This window comes from Stegostoma tigrinum, chromosome 25 (genome assembly GCF_030684315.1).
Source record: "Stegostoma tigrinum isolate sSteTig4 chromosome 25, sSteTig4.hap1, whole genome shotgun sequence".
Lineage (NCBI taxonomy): Eukaryota > Metazoa > Chordata > Chondrichthyes > Orectolobiformes > Stegostomatidae > Stegostoma > Stegostoma tigrinum.
Genome location: NC_081378.1, coordinates 27331817 through 27349622, shown reverse-complemented (window position 1 = coordinate 27349622; position 17806 = coordinate 27331817). Strand labels below are relative to the sequence as shown.

General features: G+C 38.5%; 1 protein-coding gene across 10 annotated transcripts in view; it reads left to right on the top strand.

The window, feature by feature from the left end:
- LOC125463260 (voltage-dependent calcium channel subunit alpha-2/delta-1) overlaps nt 1–17806 on the top strand; it is a 617517-nt gene that overhangs the window by 7917 nt on the left and 591794 nt on the right. The window lies entirely within an intron of this gene.

The following is a 17806-nucleotide window of genomic DNA, read 5'->3' as shown; positions in this document are numbered from 1 at the left end:
CCACATGAGATGAAGCTGTCAACTGGTTTACTCATGTTTTTTCTGTTAGGAAACCTATTATTCTGATTCAGAGATAGCAGGAACTGCTGATGCTGGAGTCAGAAATAACACACTTTGGAGCTGGACAACACAGCAGGCCAGGCAGCTTCAGAGGAGCAGGAAAGTTGACATTTCGTGTCGGGACCCTTCTTCAAAAAAATCATTCTGATTCAGTCTGTTTTATATGTGACTCTACTGCTACTTTAATATGGTTGACACTGAGGCAGTTTCAGGTAATGGAGCTAGCCATACTTCTAATTCAAATCACTAGAAAGAAAGACTTGCATTTACACTCTGCCTTTCAATATGCTGGTCTTGACCACCACATCTTGATTCTAAATTATAGCAGGATTAAACTGTGTACAATCTGAGAAAGTCTCAGATTTTCCTTAACTGTGTGAGGTTTGGGATCTGATTGCTTATATGGGATGATGAGTGTTCATCCTAACTATGCTATGGCCCTATGGGAGAATCTTGACCCAGTTCCCTCTGTCAAATTTTTGTTACTTCCAAACAGCCTACTTGCAGTAACAGAATTGTTTATGATTTTCCTCATTTATCCCCCTGATTTATTTATGAGGTGGTGAAAGTTGTGCTTGAAAGTAACAAAGGTGAGGTATGCCATTCTTATGCTTAACATTTAGAACTTGATAGAATAGGGTAGTTTGTACCTGAAGCAAAAAGTAATTAGCCTGATAGTAAGATGGTCGGTAGTATAAAACATGCTGCATGAATCATGAAAAGTAAGGTAAATGCATAGACATTGTTTAAATGTTCTGATTTTTAAGAATTCCCTGAGTGTGTGGTAAAGTAGTGTTGACTTAATTGTGTGAAAACATGTTTGTTAACACGTTCCTGAGCTAGAATCTTGGAAGAACAGAATAATGTCACTGCTGTTTATATCTCTGAAACCAATTATTGAAGCACAAAAGAAATGTGCCAGGTAGTGAGGAATTAAGATTCATTACTTCTTTGAATTTCAGGATGTATTAGAAATTAAATTCAACTGTAAAGACCTTACAAAATAAAGGTAATCTTAACTCTTGATATATTGGACCCATGTGAACTTTAATTGAGCAGAGCCAGTGTGACCAAGATATGGAAGTAGTGATATGATGACATATTGCGTTCAACTGTAAACTGTGAGGAAGATTTGAACCGCAGCAGAAGTCATTCTTTGTCATGTTGGAAAATATGCAACAGAAATACATAATTTTTAAAAATACAGTTCATCACGTATAGTGAATTCTGTCTTGATCCTTAAAAGGGTCAGCCTGTCTTCAGTTTACAAGAACACAGCTAAAGAAATAATTAAATACGTTCTATTTTACCATTTTAGTCTAAACTCCAAATAAAACTGTATTTTTTTTGCTGTCCTGTCTTTGGCATTATGCATTATGCTTTCAGCCCTCTGTTGGCACCTTCTCACTTCTGGGTGAGATGTTTATGGCTTCCAATTTTGTGGTAAAGATTTGAGCACAAAAATCTAGGCTGAAACTATGGTGCTGCACTGTTAGGGGCCTCCCCTTTCAGGTGAGTTGGAAAACAGAGACCTTGCCTATCCTCTAAGGTCCACATAAAAAATCCATTGATCCTACTCAGTAGAAGAACGGGATGTTGTCTCTGATGTCCTGGGCAATATTTGTTCCTGAGTCAGTATCAGAAAAACAGATTGTCAAAATGCTGATTTTACTATCCTGTTATGTGCAATTAGGTGATGTATTTCCTGCATTTCAACAGGAATAATATGTAAGAAAAATAACCTTAGTTAGAGTAAAGCGCTTCAGCCACCCTGAGTTTGTGCAAGGTTCTACATAAATGCATTTCTTCCTTTTCTGCTATATCTTTTCTAAGAGGAAGGCAACAGTGGTCAAATGAGTGGCCTGCTCAGTTTTTCTCTATTTGTTATAATGAAGAAACGCACTGTCGCTTAGTCTTGGCTGTGGCGTTAAGAGCAAGCAAATATCTCAAGGGAGTTCGAGGTGTTGTGTACTGAATCAATCTCAGTATTTAAAATTCTGTTAACCATTAACATTTAAGGCTTTCTGGACAGAAGAGAAATGAAAGTAGGTGCAATATCATGTTTGACAATTTGATATCGCTAATAAATTATACTTGTGGAAAGCAAAATCTTCGACTGCGTGGTGCCTTTTGTGACTCCAAAACATTACAAAGCACCTTGTAGCCACCTCCATACTTGTTAAAATGTTGTCATAGTCCTAATGTAGGAAAGATTGCAGGCTTTTGCACACAACTCGTATTTATACAGAATCTCAAATATAGTAAAAAAAATAGTTTATGCTTCATGGGATTGTGAACAAACAATGTCCGACATAAGCATATATTAGGTAAGGCAAAGAAAAGTTGGATCAAAGTTGTTGTTTTTAATGAGGATCTTGAGGAAGTAAGCAGAGGTAGAGGAGTACAGCGCTATAGAAACGGAATTCCAGAGCGAAGGGCTTAGTTAGTTGAAGGTATGGCCACCAATGGTGGAATTATGAAAATTGTTGGCATGTCAGTGGCCAGAATGCAGAGATTGGTGCAGGCTTGTAGGAAATTCTAAAAAAGTTATGGGCAAGACTATGGAGGTCTTTGAATACAATGTAGAGAATTTTAAAATCAAGGTATGTTGAATGAGGAGCATAAAAGCTAGGAACCATGGAATAAGACTTGGTATGACTTAACTTGAGCTTTGATTGAGCTCGAATTTGTTGAGCAAATATGCTTCCTTTTTAATAATATTTGCCAATATTTTTCATTTAGTGCCATGCACAAAGATATAAGGCTTTCACAATACATCTCATCTGAAAGATGGCATCTCCAGCAGTGCCACTTAAAGTTAGCATTTGTAAACAACATTAGTATTGCTCTAAGTAACAGCTTCGGTTATGGGCTTAAGTACCTGAAGTTGCGTTTATAACTTTGACTTTCTAACAGGAGCAAGTATGTTCCCTTTGAGAATGCCACTTCTTTGGACATAGGGATTTGAATAGATTCTTGTTTTGGAAGTTGTACATTCAGTGCTGTTCAATGGCATAAAAATAAAGAGAAGGCTTTGTGGAAGAAGGAAGAAGTAAATGCATAGTAATTCAAATTTGATTCAGCACAAGGAGAAATCAGAACTTATTTTGACTTCCCCAGTACAATTGCAAAAGAAAGATCTGATAGCCAATTAAACTGTTCGTACTACTGAAATACCTCAATATAACAATTCTAAATGAACAATTACAACCAGATCAAAAACAGGGCATTTAGCATTGGTTCAGTACGAGCATGATGAGTATAGTGGATTAATGAATGAATTGGAAGAAAACACACTGGCAGCATTTTGCATGCCACATCTTCTTTGATAAGAAAATCTAGAATTATATAAAATTGTGGAAGTGTATAATTTTCACATGCCTTCGTAATAGTGCAGGCTGTTGTGTTTACGTATTCTGCTTTTATTTTGTTGTTTTTTTCTGCTAAAGTTTATGAATAATGTTATAATTTAAACCATGTACAGAAACCAGGCATGGAAATTGGATCATATACAAATGAGTAATTCTGGGTCTACTGGCAGTCACAGGTTCATTTTGTGGTCAAAGTGTACCACCTGCCTATTGGTTAGGGAAATCTGTAGCTGTTGAAGGTGAACAACTGAAATGAATATCAGGGTGTCCTTTCTGTTCACTGAAACAATGAGGGTTCTTGTGTCACTGTGGTAGTGTCCCAAGTTCTGTCCCTGGAGGCCTGGGTTCAAGTCCCACCTGGACCACACATATCAGCAGGTTGATGAGAAAATATCTATACTGAAAGGGCAGAATGGGGTCATTAAGCCTGTTTCAGGTCTCTGTGAAATTGGACTGTGAATGACCATAGCATATGTGATCAGCCTCAACTAACAAAAGGGATCAGTGGAGGTTTACACGCAAAAAGTATGTCCTTGTTTTCACATCCCTTACTTTAGAAGGAAGAATGTTTCTGCTGTTTTCACATTGAGCCCAGAGGCTACTTCCAGTCATTAATTTGCAATCCAACTGCTGGATTTTTCAGCCTTCATTAGGCACATTGGAAGTTCATGTCAGGGCATAAGGAGAGATCAGCTATAATAGAAAGTATGTTTTAATTGCATTTCTTATCACTGTAGTTACTGATACCTGATTTGGACACAATTTAGTTTCACAATTCAGGTCAGTGAGATGTAATTTGCAGTCTTCATCCTGGAAATAATACTAGACATTGGCAATTGTTTTGTTTTATCTCTATTCATATTATAAATTAAATTAGTCATTTCAGATAATTGTTAGTTTTGGAAATGTAAAGGGTAATGCAGAGGAAAAGACACTGCAAAGAAAGCAAATAATAAGCTATGCATTGTTACTTGTATCTCTTACAATTTTACTCTTTCAGTGCATTTTGATTTATCAAGCAGGATAGTCATTTAGAGTGTACATCTTCAGTTCCTTTGGTAACTTGACACACAGCTGAGGTAAATTGAGGAGAATTAGCAGATAGGTAAGTGGATAGCTTGCTGATGCTGTCTGGTTTTGTTAACCTAATAGAATTAAATTGCAGAGGAGAAAGGGCAAACAAAATCCCATTGCTCGAACCTCTTGTGTTAGGAAATTTTTGTGAAGAAATATTCTGCATAATAATTTAAAATATATGTTGTTTGAATATCCATCACAGTTGTATTTCTAAATAAACTGAAATTTTCTTGTATTCATCAAGGCATTTATGCAGCTTGGGAAATTTACTGTTCGTGTAATGATTCATGTTCCTAAGCAGTTATACTCTCTTATTTAAAATGCAGTTAAACTTTTGTGTATATACAGAAATCTTGGGTATATTGATATGAGAGCTGCATTTAACTCAGAGGTTATTTAATAAAATGACTCCTGGATGTATTAAAGCAAGAAATCCAAGACTATCTGTTTTGTGTGATCTAACACCATTTGGGCTTTTATGGTGCACTTTAAACTGAAGTCTTGTGGGAGGTACCCACACTTGGACCTTTGGGGGATTATAAAGTTTATTTTTAAGCCTTATTTGTGATGTTGATGCCTATTATCTGGTGCTGCATTCTGTGCTGGAGCTACAGTATTTGTTAACTTTGCAAAATAACTTAACAAGTCTATAATAAAGCTATCATCCTCAATCCCAACTTAGTTATAGAATGCTGTTCTATTAAAATAGAGCCATGTCTGCTATTAGAGCAAAGCAAAATTGATGACTCAGTTGGCTATTTAGGATTATCGGTACAGGCACTTGAGCAAGCATAAGCAACATATGTGGGAGGAAAGCGTCAAGCTTAAAGAGAGCTATTTGTTTGTCATGGCTACATATAACAAAAAGAAAAAGAAGTCAGGAAGCAGTTTGTCTTGATTAGCATGAGGGTGAAAATTAGGGTTCTGTAATTAATCACTGTATCATTGCTATTTATCATCCTGTGGTGTCCATCCATCTATCTGTCTGTTTAGCTGATTCTATAAGTATGTTGGAATTTGCCTACCTCTCTGTTTTTTAGACTGAACATCTTACAGTTTCTGTTTGTCTGCAGTTTTAAAGCCATTTTTGTTTCTCAGCTGATATTTGGAAATGGATTTTTATGAATTGGTACACCTTGACCTTTTGTTCCATTTTGTTTCTGTATTCAGTTCATGATGATGAAGAGACTGGGTAATAGTGACTGGAATTCTGCTTCCACACAGATCTTTTACTTAAAATTTGTAGACATGTTCACTACCTGTCAGCCCTTGCTTTGGAAATCTCATTTAGCATCCCTTGAAGGATTTCTGGAATATGCTACATTCCTGAAAAGAAAAGCAGCTGTCAATAGTCTCTAGAAAGGCAATTCAAGGGTATAATAATAATAATGATGCAAAATACTCAAAATTTCAACGCATCATCCTCTGACACTTCTGACATCTGACCTCACCACCAAAGACACTTTTCCTTCCCCACCCTTATCTGCTTTCTGGAGGGACCATTCTCTCTGCGACTCCCTTGTCCGATCCACACTCCCCTCCAGCCCCACCACCCCTGGCACTTCTCCCTGCAACTGCAGGACATGCTACACCTGCCCCTACACCTCCCCTCTCACTGCCATCCCAGGCCCCAGGAAGACTTTCCACATCAAGCAGATGTTCACCTGTACATCTGCTAACGTGGTATACTGTATCCACTGTTCCCGCTGTGGCCTCCTGTACATCAGGGAAACCAAGCGGAGGCTTGGGGACTGCTTTGTAGAACATCAACGCTTGGTCCGAACTAAACAACTGCACCTCCCAGTTGCGAACCATTTCAACTCCCCCTCCCATTCCTTAGATGACATGTCCATCCCGGGCCTCCTGCAGTGCCACAACAATGCCATCCGAAGGTTGCAGGAACAGCAACTCATATTACGCTTGGGAACCCTGCTGCCCAATGGTATCAGTGTGGAATTCACTAGCTTCAATATCTCCCCTTCCCCTACCGCATTCCAAAACCAGTCCAGCTCATCCCCACCTCCCTAACCTGGCCCTCCTCGCATCTATCCCCTCCTTCCACCTCAAACCGCACCCCCATCTCTCTACCCACTAATGTCTTCTCGCTCCCCTGGACCTGCCTGTCCTCCCTGGACTGATCTGTCCCCTCCCTAACTCCCCACCTACATTCACCTTTACTGGTTCCAACCCCGCCTCCTTGTCCTGCCTGTCTCCTCTCCAACTATCTGCTCCTTTATGCATCTTCTATCCGTCTCTCCCTCTCTCCCTATTTACTTCAGAACCACCTTCCCCTCCACCATTTTCTGAAGAAAGGTCTAGGCCCGAAACGTGAGCCTTCCAGCTCCTCTGATGCAGCTTGGCCTGCTCTGTTCATCAGCTCTACACCTTGTTATCTCAAAATAGTAACAACTTTTTTTTGCATTTCATTTGCATTATATTATCATCTTGTTTTCAAATATTTGCAGTGAATTGAAGAATACAACTGACATTTGTAGACAACTAGCATGAAGGAATCACTGAGCCTGACACTGCATGGATATTGAATTAGCACCAATCGATGTAAGCATTAACCACAGATTATTTGGTGATCATGGGGGGGTTCTTGTGGTGCAGTTGCAGTGTACTTACCTTTAGGCAAGTAGGTTCATGCCCTATCTACCTCAGGAATGTGCATAACATTGTTCAAAGATATCGATTTAGTGATTATGTCAATTTGTCAGTATCATTCAGCACCTTTGCTTTTATCCATCCCAAGTTCCCCAATGAGAGCATCAAAACTTAGAAACTGTGAAAAGATCCATTGAAATAAAAAGAGAAAATTAATGAAGATAATAATGTTTCTATTAAACTACTTTTCCTGCCTACTAAAAGCAGAAATGGCAATGTTAATACTCTTAAGAATATTACATTGAAAACTCAGGAACATGATGAATGGATGAAGCAGCTTAGTGACGTCAGATATAGTCTAATGCTTGGTGTGCAGAAGGCTCTGATTCTTGTACAGGGATAGGTGCCAAATAGAAGCTTGCTGTTTCCTTTTACGGATGCAGCAATCCAGCAAACTCTTAGTCACCTGATAGGATGCAATTGCAGTTCATTAGCTGCATGTGTTCAATAGAAGTATAAGAGAGGCACAAAAAAAAATTTGAATGAGCACAATGAAATAGTGCTAAAATTGCTGAAAATTAGAAACAAATTGGTTTGGAGTTAAATGCCAATTAAGTGTTTATATTTTGATGTCAGCTAATTCAATCATGCTTTATTGAATTATGTTTCCATAATTTCATTCAATGTTATAATAGTTTAAATTATAATTTAACCACATTAAAAGCATACTTTTGTAAAAAAAGTTCATTGTTTTTTTCCTGCTGTAAACACAATAGTTAGTGGTTGCTATGGTGACACTGGTCAAGGAGCCAACACCTTTGTGAAATTTGAAATTAATCTAAAAGCAAAATAATCATTGGGATTTTTATACATTAGTTTGTAGAATATTAACAATATTTTCTACAACAGGTATGATCAGTGGACAAATGTACCTAAACGTCTATTGGGAACTTCAAGGAGATTTGGTCATTTAAATGGCACATCAGTGGAAAAAATAACAAGTGACATGTCTTGTAATGTTTTTAAGATTGTCTTATGTTACGTAAATAGATGGATAAATAACATTTTTCCTGACTTTTTATGATCATCCAGGCTGGCAACTCAAACTATTTTAGGTCCTAATCTGTAAGGATCTGGGCTATTTAAAGAAGAGCTGTCGAAACAGCTTGCATATAACTGCTTCATGTTTCCGAAGATGTGCGCCATTAATAGCAGCAGTAAGCACTGCCCAGAATATGAGACAAAAGTCCACTACTGCATATGTTATGTGCCTTGTTTTCCTGACCTATCACCTCCTTTTCAAATTTGTGAATTCACTGTTCTTTACTGTAGCCACCGAGAAAATGTATTCTCGTATTTTACATTCAACTTATAAAAATTAGCAACATCACATTTTAATGGTGGCATACTTTTGAATCATGCAATGTGAATTAAGAATTTTTAATTGAACTGATGCCTGTACGTTAGTACAAAACATTTCAGCTGCGCAGTGACAGAAACATGGCACAGTTTGTTTGTACTGGATGCCCTTTAATTCCAGCCCGAACAAAATGTTCAATTACTGCCCTTTTCATTATTAAATGTTTTCTAAACATTTTTCTGACAAAATATTATCAGAACCTACGACATCATTTTGCTTTAGTTTATATCCATACTCTTTAGCCATTGTCTATATCTTCAGAAAAGGGGGAGACTCCAAAGGAACAAAATGTAAATATATCTTATGAGTAGAAAAATAGTCTTAAAAGTAAATCATTTTTGTACTCCATTGCAACATAATGAGCCTTTACATCAGAACAAAACAATTTCAGTTGCATATTTATAGCAGAACCTTTAAAATATTGCAAAGTATTATCACAGAGTGCAGTAGGAGTCTGTGTCATGCAAATACAGTTATTTTGCTCCTGACCTCATTTGAGATTATAACAAATGTCTGCTATTCAGTCTGGTGGTGGGAACACAAGCTTTTTGATGATATATTATTAGTGTCAATGGAACCGTTTTTCTCCCAATCTTAAATCATTAGTTTGTTACCAGCTAATCAGTGAAGAATAACAAGAATTAGATAAATAATACCGCAGTAAATGTGGATCAAACACAGTTGAGGATAATACCCTTGGCTACCGGAGGCATGATTGATTTTGAATGAAATGCATATATCAGCGCCTTGCTCAAAGAATGAAAGACCATATACATGTGGAGTGAGTGGGGAATAGTTGGTGGGGATAATTCTAGTGTTTGCATTCAGGTAGCTGAAGGTTTTCCTCATAGATGAAATGGAGCATGTACAAAGGGTGATGATTGAAAGAGCACAAGTCCTTAGAATGCGAAAGAGCTGAGAGAGATGACAAAGATGGAGGATGCAAGGCCCTGGAGAGATTTGAACATGATCAGCAGTATTTCCGTGGCTGGGGAACACATATAAAATGAAAACATTTAGTTTTTGAATATAAGCGAAACACGACACGGCCACTACTTATTATTTTGCTGTTAAGGTAGCTGTTTAAAGTCCCAAAGTCTAATTCCTATTAACTAAAATAGTGCCACAGTTTGGAGTTATGAAGATTGGAATATTCTTGCTCAGAAGCAACCAGTATTTTTAAGGAGAGCATTTTTATTTACCTGCTGCTGTGAACAATGTGAGGGAGGACTTATGATGTATTGGGTGGTTCTCCTGTCTCCTCTGGTCTGTGTCAGATTTCTTAATGTGCAACTCAGCCAACTATAGAAGCTTTCTGATGTCAGTGAGTTACATGTATACAGAACAATGAGGAGCTGTGAAATTCTAGGACTCAAATATCCACCTGTGGTAACACCTAGAAACCCGCTAATAAAACAATATTTAACTAAGTCAGTTGTAATAAGTTAATCACTCTGAATGTATAATTTACACAGGTGCATTACAGTTCACTCAGTGTGTCAGTGTTGCTCTAGCAACATACATGTTTACAGATATGTTGTTGTCTGGAGCTATACTGATTGTAGATGCATCAATATTCTTTCTATCACACAGCTGACCAGGAATCTCACTTGCTGTTACTGCCTGCAACTGATGTATACGGGAAGGATTTGCATGTTGATATTCAACCTGTTTGGCCATGTTACCATAGCACATTCCTTGGCCATTAGCCCTGAGTCAGACTTGAACCCAAAGGTTCTGGCTCAGATGCACAGTGTTTCCAAACAGTGGCACTATACAATCATACATACCCATTATCAAAGTCATCGCTGTAAGAAATAACATTTTGACAACAATGACCAGGGATACATGTAGGGGTTATCACAGAATAACATAAAACAACTAAAAATATGTTCATTCTTGACTTCAGAAAGCTTCTTTTAGTTGGCTGAATTGATCTTTAAGAGATCTAACATGGACCAAATGAGACAGGAGCGCCACCCAATACATCTCAAGTCCTCCCTCTGATTGCCCACAGCATCAGTTAAATAGAGATAACACAGTGTGGAGCTGGAGGTACACAGCAGGCCAGGCAGCATCAGGGGAGCAGGAAAGTTGACGTTTTGGGTCAGGACCCTTCAGAAAATATTTTGTTCAGAAGAAGGATCATGTCCCGAAATGTCGACTTTCCTGCTCCCCTGATGCTGCCTGGCCTGCTGTGTTCCTCCAGCTCCACACTGTGTTATCCCTGACTGCAGTACCTGCAGTTCTTGCTATCTCCGAATCAGTTAAATAGAAATACTTTCCTTAAAAATAATGGTTATTTCTGAGCAAGCATTTTCCAATCTGTATAATTCCAAACTTTAGATAAGTTTGTGCCTCTATACTGAGGTACAACTTCAGTGAATAATAATTAGACTTTGGGACTTTTGCCAAATAATAAGTAGTGGTGGTTTCCTGGTTTTAAAACTAGTTGTGTAGATCAGTCATGATCTGATGGAACCATTCAGCACTCAAAACTGGGCAATTTCTCCAAATAAAATCAATATTTATAGATGGTGCTCCTACAATGGAAGACATGCAGCTTTCAAGAAACAAAGCCATTGTGATCAACTTGCATGTATAAAATCCAGAATTTGCCGTGGAGCTAACAAGATTGGGATGTCCGCTTTAAGTTAGCTTCTCTTCGAGGAAATCTATAGACAATAGCAAATGTGGTAGCATCTGTAAAAGTGTTTGGTTCTATAACTGGGTGAATAAACATGTATTTGTACCTTTTAAAACTTTTCTTTATATTATGGTGGGTTTAGCCACCTGCCACTATTCTGGATTTCATCAGATTTTTTTTATTTATAAAATTGAATTTAAATCCAAACCAGGAATACGTTGAGTCAAATTAATTTAATTTTCTACTTTTGATTCAGCCCCAACCCTTTATTGTGCATTTGCTGATTCATCTTGCAAGCAGCTACAATGATCTTCCTCCTCCTGTCACATGCCTTCCTTTGGTAATAAAATGAGTGGGATGTTCAAGTCAAAGAAGTTAACAGAGCAGGAGAAGGTTTTTCTACATTATTCTGCCCATTTAGTCCGTGTTTGTTAACTTGTGGAGCAATTTGGCTATTTTATAGAGGCTTTCTGAAATCAGCAATAAGCTTTTTTTAGTCGTTTTTTGTTATTCTGTGGTACCCATAAATATTAATTATTGAAGTATCAGATCACTTGTCAGTATGTTATTTTGTATGGTGATGCTTTTCAACCTTTATTCTGATTGGAGAAGTATTTCTGCATACTGCCACTGTTTGGAAGCATTGTGCATCCGAGGCTGTTACAGAGAGCCAGGTGGCTGTTTGTAGAACTCATTGTTGAACTTAATTGATGATTGTTATAAAGGCACAAACCTATGTAAAACTCTTGCACTGAATCAATGCCTGAAAAGCCTCCAACTCCCAAAATCTTCTTCACCACCTGTTACTGTCTTGGTAGCCACTATAACAGCAATCCTACTCGTTTCAAAGACCTGCGGAGAAGATTTTCATCTTCACTCATCTCAGCTTGTAGACTACAATGCAGAATAGATCTTTCTCATTAGTTGCAATGGCAGTGGCTGAATAAATCCTGAAGAGTATAGCTATGAATTTGGAGACGGCACATGGCTGAATCAATCGAGTGGGTTGAATGCATCAGAAACCATTTTCATTGTTGCAAAAAGGCTTTTACCTTTTGGTGGCTTCACATGGAGCCTTATTATATTTCATTCACTCTCATTTTATGCAAATTATTTCCAAGCTGTAGTCACCACTTTTTTTTTTCATTATTTGCTTCATGAGCCACATAAAGCAGGTGCTGTTGTGATTTGCTTTTCTGGCCTTTGGGAGTTGCCTCCTCGAGGTGTGTTTGGTTTCCCACCTGAAGCTCTGTGTTTCCTGGGAGTATATTTACAACTACTGGTGTTGTGTGTTGTTATCTTGCAGTACAGTACTATTTATCTGCAGATTTCCTGCATTTGTGGCAGGTCCTTTCAAAGAAATTGCTTTGGAAAATTCCGGATTTGAGAAGACCTAGGTTTTAAAGTGGAGAAAGGGAAGATGTTTGGGACCATGCCTCAGGCATTTTGCTGTGATTCAACAGAAGGAAACCTTCACACATGTTTGTCCTGTCCACTTTCTCTTCTTGGCTTGACAGGTTTCTTGGAGCCAAAACAAAACAATTCCCGAGATGAGAGCTACTTGGATGTCCATCCCCGTCTGTGTTGCTGTACTGAGCATGAAGCACATTTAAATGTATAGGAAGGTACAATTGGAACTGCAGCAGTCCAGACTGAGTTTTTGGAACTGGGAGAGGCTTTTCTGCTCCTGCTTTCTGTACACATCAGTGAAGAGCAGCTCACCATCAGGAACCTCTTCAACTGGACCACCACCTGCAGTTTGGAGAGCAACTCTTTCGAATATAATCCATCCAGTTCAGTACAAACACCACAACCAAAATTTATAAAAATTGAAAGAACTTTAGATGTTGTAAATCAGAAACAAAAACAGAAATTGCCGGAAAAGCTCAACAGGTTTGGCAGCATCTGTGAGGAAAAATCAGAGTTAACGTTTCGGGTCATTTCAGTCACTTCTGAGGAAGGGTCACTTGACCTGAAATGTTAACTCTGATTTCTGTTCACAGATGCTGCTGGACCTGCTGAGCTTTTCCAGCACTTTTTTAAACCAAAGTTTATGTGTACAGCACCCCAGTTAAACTGGACAAATGTCTAATCTTGTGTCCTGCTCCAGCTGCTGGGGAAACATGACTGGAAGCACGGTGACAGGGTAAGTAAAATGTTGGCCACCATTTCACAGAAGTCACCATCTTGTTTTTTTCCAGTCAGGAGGCCTGATAATTTATTCATACAATGAGTCAGGAGACTGGGACACTTCTGTTTTCATGGACTTTACATATGAAGAAAGAGCCAACTTGATGATAAAAGGAAAGAGTTGCGATCTTGCCAATGATCTTTTGCAACATTGGGATTACTTAGTTCTTCTTTTGCAATCAAACATTGATCCACTTGCAGGACAGATAACTGACACTAAGTTAGGCTTTTGTTTGAACTGAGGTTTTATGTTAAAAATTCAACCGAGAAATTACCAAAAAGTACTATTGTAATTTGGATCAATGCTTGGGTGGCTGCAACCAAAGTTCATTAAGACTTTAATAGTTGTTTTGGGATTTATTGATGAATCTATGCAGGATATTTGAGCAGATTTAATTTATGACTCATTTATATAAATATAACCTTTACATGTTTTATTTTGAAGAACTAAGAGTATGCACAGTGATATAAAATAACTGTAGTAATAACTAGTGGTGTTTTCATTGATCTGTTGGTGTCTGGAAAAATAAACAAAATAAGCTGCAGACAAATGGCTGAGAAACCTGCTATTAAATGTCAATGGAGTGTGTGCGCAGCATAAATGATGAGTGCTTGTGTCTCACCTTACCTTAGCTCAAATTAGATGAATCTCCGGATTGATCGAGTGTGTGATGCTGATTATGTTTTTTTCCCTTTCTGTTGTTGAGTACCAACCATCATGGCCAGTGCCCTGTTAAAGTTAAATCTGAAATTTACAGTATTTTTATTTTGCCTTTTAGCCAATTTACTTTGTTCCTCTCGTGAGTTGCTTGTTGAGAGAAGTCTCTGTGGCTGACCCATATCCTCCAGTATCTTAATCAAATGACTGTGCTTCATGTGTAAGCCTAGATTGGGAATGTTAACAGATTGTTTGATATAGTGGGAGGGTTCCAGCCAAACAAGGTTTGTTCTCGCCAGACATCCACAGATATTAGAGGAGTGGTGCCAGACAAAGCAAGTGTGGTGAAGCACCAGGACTGGGAGGAAGGGCCTGGAGAACTGGACAACTGAACTGAAATGCCTCCTGCACTGCCTCCATAAAGATTCAGTTCTTTCTGCTCCTGCACATCCATTAGAATTGTGCTTTTTATTTTATATTATATCTCCATGTTCTTTGTACCAAAATCCCATGCTTTACTGCATTGAAGCTCATCTGCTACCTTTCTGCACACTCCACTAACTTGTCTATGTCCTTTTGAAGTTCTGTGCTATCTTTTTTGCAGTATACAGTATTTGAAATTAATCCCCTGCACGCCAAGATTGATCATCAGTATAGTTCAGGAAAAGCAAAGGACCCAAAACTGACCCCTAGGTGACTCCTCTACAAATCTTCCTCTAGCGCGATAAATATCCATAAACCATTTCTCTCTGTTGTCTATCAGACAGGCAATTATGCATCTGTGTTGCTCCTGTCCCTTGTATTCCATGGGCTCTAACTTTGCTCACGAGTCTTTTCTGTGGCACTGCATCAAATGCCATCTTGAAGTCCATGTGTACCACATCTACAACATAAAGCCTCTCCATTATGTCTTCAAACACTCCAGCAAGTCAGTTCAGCATGATAATAACTCAAAGAACTGTGGACGCTGAGGATCTGAAACAAACAACGCAGAAATTGCTGAAGGAACTCGGTAGGTCTGGCAGCATCTCTAAAGAAAAAAGCAGTTAATGTTTTGAGTCCAGTGACCCTTCTTCAGAAAATGATTTTCCCTTCACAAGTAAATGCTGACTTTCAGAATTAATCCATATTTGTTGCTGAGACTGTTGGTTCTGTCCTGAATTATTGTTTTCCACCAACATGCCTTCGGCAAATATTAGGATTCACAAAGGGCAGTTCTGGGCTGACAGCACTTGTCAGGGTGCATCCCACCCTTTCAAAGATGGCATGATGTAAGCTATTCTGTGTTTTGTTGGATGTCTGCTGACTGTTGAGTTGTTTGGGAATGGTACTCGATAAGATGTGGCTGCAATCAAACATGAGAGATGCCACAGGTATGTGTTGGGCAATTAATGAGGCCAGTTTGGTAATACACAGTGAGAAACTCACTAGGCCTTGTAGCAAGAATCCTTTCCAAAAACATGGCACATATTGAATTTAGCCAATAAAAAGTAAGATTCAGCCTACAAATTGTAAAAGTAAATAAGCAATATAAAGAAGTTGATCCCTGTGGCGTACTATTTGTTACATCTTGCCAAACAAGAAAAGGTCTCCTTCATCCCAGTCTGCTTCCTGTTAGTTAGCCAGTCTTGTCTATTTCAGTCATTATCCACTGCAGCAATGACCTGTTTGAGTACAAGATCACTTTTTGAATTTCTGTTGAACCCTGGATCTACCCTGAAGCAGATATAAAATAAACAGTTCATTATTTTGGTGCTGTGGAAATATATAAGTAAATGCAAGTATTGATAATTATTCATTTTGGTCTATTCACACCAAGTTTCAATGTGACACATTATCTGCCCCCAGTGCCTTGAAGTCTGAGTTGTGGTTTGAGTCCGCTAGTTGTACAATCACATGTATGCAAGTCCATCAGATGGGCACCTGTGACATGGGTGCGATACTGGACTTAATTATTTTCATTTGTGAGAATTATGTCCTACACAGGTACGTGGAGTCAAAAGTATAGAAGACAAGAGCAGGAGTTGGTCATTTAACACCTCAAGCATGCTCTGTCAGTCAGTATGATCATGACTAATTATTAAGCTCGTAATCCTGATTCTACCCTTCCAATGTACTCCTTGATCCCTTTATATCTGTCTCCTTCTTACAAACACGTACTGTTTTGGCCTGAATGTCATTTTGCATAGTAATTATCTCAGTATCAACTCCACTGTTTTGTAAATCCCAACCACTTTCTGCAGGCTTTCACTTTAGAAGCAGAGGATGAGAGAAGCAGATACTGCTCTTTATGAGTTCCCAGACATCATAGTCCCTTGATCTGACCTACAGCTCAACATCATTTTGCACAGTAATTATCTCCATAACAACTCCACTGCTTTGTAAATCAAACTCCTGATGGAATTTCCAACCCACCAATGTCAACGTGAAGAAATGGATTTGAGGCAAACATGACGATTTATTCCATCACATCTAATTCCTGAAATTACCTGTTGAATTCCTATGCTAACTTTCTCAGATATGCACAGAGGTTTTCTGGGTGCAACCACTTCTCTTTGTCTTTGATGCTTTCCTAGTATTTTCTCCAGACTTGGAAAATTTTGCAGCACTTATCTTTTGATTGAAAGTATAACAGAACCAATTTCAGTTCGGATGCAGTCACAGCACTGACCATGTGTGTGAACTCAATGTCCTTTCCCTGCAGTTCACTTCATTCAGTTTTGACATTAGGTCTGTAAGGAACACAAAGTCAAGCAACCATGCACTGTCTGACAGTTCACTGCACACTTCATTAATTTAAGAGAAGTGAGGATTTCAAGCATCAGACATCTTTGCAAGACCCTCTTTTCAATTTAGCACCCTCAGATTAGAATGGAGGGTTCGTACCCTGTAGGTAGCATCAATTTCATACAGTAACATCTTAAATGAGTGATGCTAAAGAGCTATTGCTTGAATTGAGATTACAATCTTACCAACAACTTTCATTACATGAGGAAAGTCCATAACTTATCACAACTGTAGTACTTGCTGGTGGGGAAATCAGGATAATTTCTGCACAATGCAACAAAGTCCGCTCCTTCCCTTTTTGAATAAATGAGTTACAATTGCTATTGTTGTGACTAAATCACACAGACTGTATTTAATTCAGCTATTTATGAAGATATCTTGCAAACAATCAAGTACTGAAACAATGATTTAAATTTATTGTATATAACAACCAAACTAAGACCACTCGAGTAAGCCAGTTAAACCTCACAACTCAATTGACTATTACCCAATTAATGGTGGAATTTAGCTGTGATTCCAACCAACAGTGACCATCTTTGGGAGTATTCAGAGTTCGATCCCTGTTCTTCAAAATTCTGATGTTGATTTGATCTAGAACATAGAACAGTACAGCACAGTACAGGTCCTTTGGCCCACGATGTTGTGCCGACCTTTTATCCTGTACCTGAGGTCGACCTAACCTCCACTGCATAGAACATAGAACACTACAGCACAGTACAGGCCCTTCGGCCCATGTCTGGTATTGGATCCTTACACATTATTATCTCTTTGAAGTCTGTGGTATGACAATATTGTTGATCCTTTAGATTCTTTCATCTTCAACATTGAGTACACTTTTGGCGTCCTTGAATCTGCAGCTTGCCTTCTTATCAGAAGTCACTCCCTTGTTCCTTGCTAAATTCAGCGTTAGCTAGCTGTTTGAAACAGCCTGTCCTCCAATTTATCCATTTATTTCAGGACATCCCTTCTGAAGGCAATCTTAATTGCCC